This window comes from Bidens hawaiensis, unplaced genomic scaffold, assembly GCF_021521415.1.
Source record: "Bidens hawaiensis isolate Kalapana, Puna unplaced genomic scaffold, B.hawaiensis_p1.1 tig00001179_1, whole genome shotgun sequence".
NCBI lineage: Eukaryota > Viridiplantae > Streptophyta > Magnoliopsida > Asterales > Asteraceae > Bidens > Bidens hawaiensis.
In genome coordinates, this window is record NW_027491068.1 from 1647663 (window position 1) to 1654150 (window position 6488).

The following is a 6488-nucleotide window of genomic DNA, read 5'->3' on the forward strand; positions in this document are numbered from 1 at the left end:
CAACACGCAACCTAACCCACCATGCGAAGCATCAGTACAAACAACCAGATCCTCGTCGCCATTGGGTAAAGCAAGGATTGAAGCTTGCGTGAGTCTTTTCTTTAATTCTTCAAAAGCTTCTTCTTGGAACTTTCCCCAACTGAATACTACCGACTTTCGGGTCATACCGGTAGGCAGTGCGGCTATCTTGGAGAAACCTTCGATGAATCTCCTATAGGAGCCAGCTAACCCTAAGAAGCTTCGTATGTCAGTCAGATTCTGCGAAGTCTTCCAATTTGTTATCGCCTCAATCTTAGTTGGGTCCACTGAAATCCCTTCATGATTAATCACGTGACCTAGAAATTGCACTTCTCGCAACCAAAATGCGCATTTCGAAAACTTAGCGTACAACTTCTCTTTCTTTAGAACATCCAACACTTCCCTCAGATGCTCGATATGGTCAGACTCGCTCTTTGAATAAATCAATATATTGTCAATGAAAACGATAACCAACTTATCCAACATTGGCCGACACACCCTATTCATCATATCCATAAATGTTGCAGGAGCATTGGTTAGACTGAACGGCATCACGAGGAACTCGTAGTGTCCATACCGCGTCCGAAACGATGTTTTAGGGATGTCTGCCTCTTTCACTTTCAACTGATGATACCCTGATCTAAGATCTATTCGTGAGAACCAACTTGAATCTTGCAGTTGGTCAAACATATCATCAATCCTGGGCAAAGGATATCTATTCTTTGTTGTAAGCTTGTTCAACTCGAGATAGTCGATGCACATTCTCATACTTCCATCCTTCTTCTTAATGAACAACACCGGTGCGCCCCACGGGGAAACACTTGGTCTTATGAAACCTTTGTCCAGGAGTTCTTACAGTTGGGACATCAATTCTTTCATCTCGGACGGTGCTAGACGGTAAGGTGCCTTCGCGACGGGTTGGGATCTTGGTACTAAATCTATCTAAAATTCTATCTTTCGCTCCGGCGGCAACACCGGAAGATCCTCAGGGAATACTTATGGGTAATCACGCACTATAGGAACATCTTTCATTTCTTTTGTCTCGGCCGTAGCGTTGACAACATACGCCAGGTAGGCACTATACCCTCGCCTTAACAAACCCTCGGCTTTTATCATCGAAATGACATTAAGCCCAGAACTTTCCTTATCACCATAGACCGTCACTGCACTACCATCCAAGGACTTTAACCTTATTATCCTACTCTTACACATTATCTGAGCCTCGTACTCAGACAACCAAACTATTCCCAAAACCACATCGAACCCTCGTAAGGTCATAACATACAAAGTTACTGGGAACTCATGTCCCTCTAACTCTATCTTACAGTTCTTAACCATTTTCATTATTTTAACCAAGGCATCACTAGCGGTTTCTACTATAAAAGTTTCAGACACTCGGAAACATTTCATTTTAGCTAACTTACTAAATGGTGTAGCTACGAAACTTTTGTTCGCACCCGAATCAAATAATACTGAAGCAGATATACCGTTTACTAGAAACGTATCTGTGACAACATCTGGAATCTGCCTGGCTTGTTCCCGGGTTAACATGTAAGCTCTGTTCCTCGGCCTAGTCTGATCAGCATCATTCTTTCCACTCCATCCAGCTCTACCGTCGGTGCACTCCTTGGCAAAACGGCTCGGCTTACCGCACTTGTAACATGCGGGTTTTGTTGTACAATCGGGAGCATAATGCCCCACCCTTCCACACTTATAACATGCATTTGACCCCAGCCTGCATTTCCCACCATGAGCCTTACCACACTTATAACAAACATCCGACCCTTTACTCCACTTACACTCACCTCCATGCATCTTTCCACATGTCTTGCATGATCTCTTCTCCCACACTTTCTTCTTCTTATCCTGGGGGTTCCACAACTGAGTACCGGGTCGATTAGCATGATTGACCCACTTCTTATCTTTATTCTCTTCCTCTACCACAACATCATCCACAGCCAAGTCTTCATAAACCATCTCCGCGAGCTCGACAGTAGAGCTAAAAGTACTAGGTTTATTCGCCCTGACTAGTATGCGAACATTCTGTGGCAATCCTCTCACATAGCACTTGATTATTTTAGTCTCAGTGTTAACCATATCGGGCACCAACCTAGACATTCGGTTGAAATCTATGGTGTACTCATGGTGTGTCATCCTTCCTGCCTTCAAGTTCAGGAACTTCATCTCCGCCCTCTCAACTTCGGCGTCAGCACAGAACCTCTTCATAACTACCTCCTTTAGATCCTCCCACTTCATTGCCTTAATCTCCTCCTGACTCTTTCTCTGCTCAATCGATTCCCACCAATGCATTGCCTCATCCCCAAATGATTGAATGGCATAAGCCAAAGCTTGATCGGGACGACACTCGCTAATGCGGATAACCTTGTCCATGGTGGTTATCCATTAAAGAGTAGCGATTGCATCTCCCAAACCAGTTAGCTTCGGCGGGTCACAACCTTTGAAGGACTTATAGTTGCACCCACCTCGGCCTCTTTTCTTGTCATCGACTTTCACAGACTTAACCCCACTCGAGGCCTCCCTTTCTCCTTCCTCATCTCTCCTACCATCACCACCTGCCCCTTCAGAATTTCTTTCACGGCTTCCAGCAGACCCTCCATGAGTCATATTCTTCACAGCAGTAGCTACAACTTGAACAATAACTGCTTGAATTGTAGGATCCAGTTGAACCCCTTCGCTGTTGTTCGGGTTTCCTCCAGTTGCACTTCCTTCATCTCCGATGTTGGAAGTTGTTTCGTCCGAAGGTTGTTGGACACGACGAGGCCTGCCACGATGTCCAGTGCGACCTCCAGCTCTCACAATTCATCCCGTTCCAGCCATCGTATTCTAAAAAAGAAAACACAAATATCATCACTCAAGGAACTATTTAGTACAAAAATAGTAAGGCTAACAGGTAATAATAGTGGCCAGTTGTGATTAGCTGATCACGTTACTTTCCGTGTCCTATACACTTCCCCTCATGAGTCTATTTGTGCTGATTCTAATCTCAAAACAGTTAAACAATCAAACAAGCAAGAAATCCTATCTGTATCACAAACACGTCCTTTCTCTAGCAATTAAACTAACATAATCATTTATTATCTACCCATACAATTTACCTTTACTGATCTTGCTTGAGTGACATATGGCGTTCTTGAACTGACATCTTCTTATTTAAATCCCATTCTCTATTCGATTATAAGAATGTAGGATGCTTAAATCTCTCGAACTTTGCCCTGATACCAACTTGTAAGGCCCCGTTACCGGTGCACTACATTGGATGTTGGATTACTCATAAACACAGTTCTACTAATCAAAGTTAATTAAAACCTTACACAGAATATAAAACTTTCATAACATTACAATAATAATTCATAAAATATCTTAAAACATTCATCTTGTCTTTAAAAATCAAAACATTAATTATAAAACATAACAAGTCTTGCCAGGCTTTTATTCTTCTACCATGTGTCCCGCTCACGCCAGCTGTCTCATCCTACTCACCTGCGTGCATACTAAAAGTCAACTACGCTGAGTGAGTTCTAGTTAATCATACATCATACAATACGTATACTTACCTTCAATCACGCATCCGAAGATACATAATAATTACTTACTAATTTACTTTCATAATTTCATACATACGTTCATAATTTAATATTTTCATACTATACAACGACTGTCCATTCTATCTAAGATATTATTAGGGTCTAATCCCTTTTTCCTTTGTCTATCTAAGATATTATTAGGGTCTGATCCCTTTCTTGTCTATCTCAGATATTATTAGGGTCTGATCCCTATTTCCTTTGTCTATCTCAGATATTATCAGGGTCTGATCCATTTCTTCTCTATCTCATATATTATTAGGGTTTGATCCCTTACTTCTTCATCTTCGCACATACTATCTTTACATACCCGTAACATACATATACTTTATTTAATCATTTATAGATACTCATATGTTGTATATATATATATATATCATGCACATTCATCTTTCATATACATACCTCCCTTGTCAATACGTGCTATATCCGAAGATCGTTCACGTACCGACAAGCTTTCATTCACTTTCATAACATAATATCTATCACATAAATCATACATGGCATACACTTACCATTTAAAGTAAGTGTACTGACTATCACATCGAGTATGCACACAGCCCCGAAAACATAACAAGGAATTGGGCTAGAAACTCACCTGAACTCTCTTCCTTTCTCCGTTAATAGTTAATCTTTTCTTTAGTTGAGCTCTGCTAACTGTATATAAGTTACACGTATCAATCCTCGTATGATCTAATCTAGTGGTCTAGTATTAGCTTACTTAGCATTTTTATGGTTTTCCTTTATTTTAACTCTCATGTATTTTGATCTCCTAAGTCCTTACATTGCATGCCATCACGTGTGTACACATATATGTCTACATTTACAAGTCGACATGTATCCGGGTCTCAATGTAAGTGAACTTACTGACGAGCGAACTTATATATATATATATATATATAAACGAACTTATTGATAAGCGAACTTAAATATATAAGCGAACTTACTGATAAGCGAACTTAAATATATAAGCGAACTTACTGATGAGTGAACTTATATATATAAACGAACTTATTGATAAGCGAACTTAGATATATAAGCGAACCTTCTAATAAGCGAACTTAGGTGTGGCGAACTTAACAACAAGCGAATTTATAACAGCGAACTTGTAGCAGCGAACTTGCAGCAGCAGCTACAGGTTCGGTCTTAATCCCCCCATAATCATCTCCATTTCAATGTGTAATCCTTGGATATGATATTAACCAATCCCATAAACATTCCCAAGGTCATTTTCGGCTAAGACTCGGCCCAGAAAGGCATAAAGTTTGGACCTTTAAGCTAAAAACGTTCAATATTAGATCTAAGGTTTATTTTAAACGAGTTGTGCCTAGCCGTGGGTTTATTAAGTTCGTTTTAACGTCAAGTTCATTACTTTACGTTCCGTTTATGCCCGATCTACTCTTGTTTTAAGTTTGAAGGCTAACCGATCCTAAAAATGTAAACTTTAAGGTAAAAGACATACCTTTATGTGTTCGGTGTGGTCTCGTTTAGCTTGATTATGAACTCTAGATCTTGTATTTATCTTGTATATTAAAAATATATCTATATACGACGTTCGATCTCGTTCTTCTCTTCCTTGTGTGTGTGTTCTTGAGTGTGAGTAGAGATTATGGAAGATGGAATGAGGATTTAGGGTTTTAGGGCGGTTTAGGAGGATATTTATATCCCTTAAAGCCCATTAACTCTAGGCCCATCCACCATCTTAATCCATTTTATTTAATCTTGGTCCATTTATCTTTATTTAATGCCGATTAAATATTAACACGCGATAACTAAACGTAACTTTCTTTATTTAATATTAAAATATTCAGGATGTTACAATAAATAACATGTATTGTGTAGGACTTGTTAAAACACTTTCAAAACTATAAACCACACTTTAAATCACAACTTAGATCAAACGGGTTAAAGGCAAGTAACGATGACGTTGTTATGGTGATCGAAACAACACGATGCCCCAATGTTTGGGTTCATTATGATTTGTGTGTCATGACCGACTCACAAGAGATGACCCGGTGCAAGTATTGTTCGAAGTTTCTGAAAGTGGGGTCGAACTCCAACTTACGCAAGCATACCATTAAGTATTGTCGTGAGAAAAAAGTTTGGATGCCAAGAAAGCGGAAGCGGGAGAGTCTTCCGGCTCTACAACTCAAGCACCTACCGCCGCCAGTAACAACGCTTAATCGTTGTAGAACGCCGGATTAAAACAATGGACGTTTTTTAGTTTAAGTTGTTATGTTTCGTATCGTCATGTTTTATTAATGTTTGTAATATGTGTTGTTTATATAATAAAATGTTCATCGTCGTTATTGTAATCAATTGAAAAAGTAACAAAAAATAAAACATGACTAATAAGAAATAAAACATCACTAGTAAAAAACAAAGCAAACCTAGTTAATAAACAAAGCAGAACTAAATATTACTTGAAATTTGATCGTGTTACAAATTATTTTACAAAAACAAATAAAAGATTACAAGTCTTCTTAGTCTTCACTCTTCACCCTCGTCTTCTTCACCACCCTAATTCTCGGAGGAAAGCCCGTCCTCCACCTCCTCATCATGAATAGGACGCTCTATTGGTATTTCGTCTTCAAATTTGTCTTGTGTTGTACACGATCCACCGCATCCAAATGATCCTTTAGGCAAATACAAACCTCTAAAGACTCGGGAGTTAATTTTGTTCTTCGCATTGATAATACCCTCCCAATAAGAGAAAAAAACGATTCAGAAGCAACCGTTGAAGCTTGTACGCCAAGCAAATCACGAGCCATGGCGGATAGCATAGGAAATTTGTTTTGTTTTCCTTTCCACCAAGCCAACAAATCAATATTGCGAATTTCGTCGACCGTTGCGCCCTCAACATAGTTT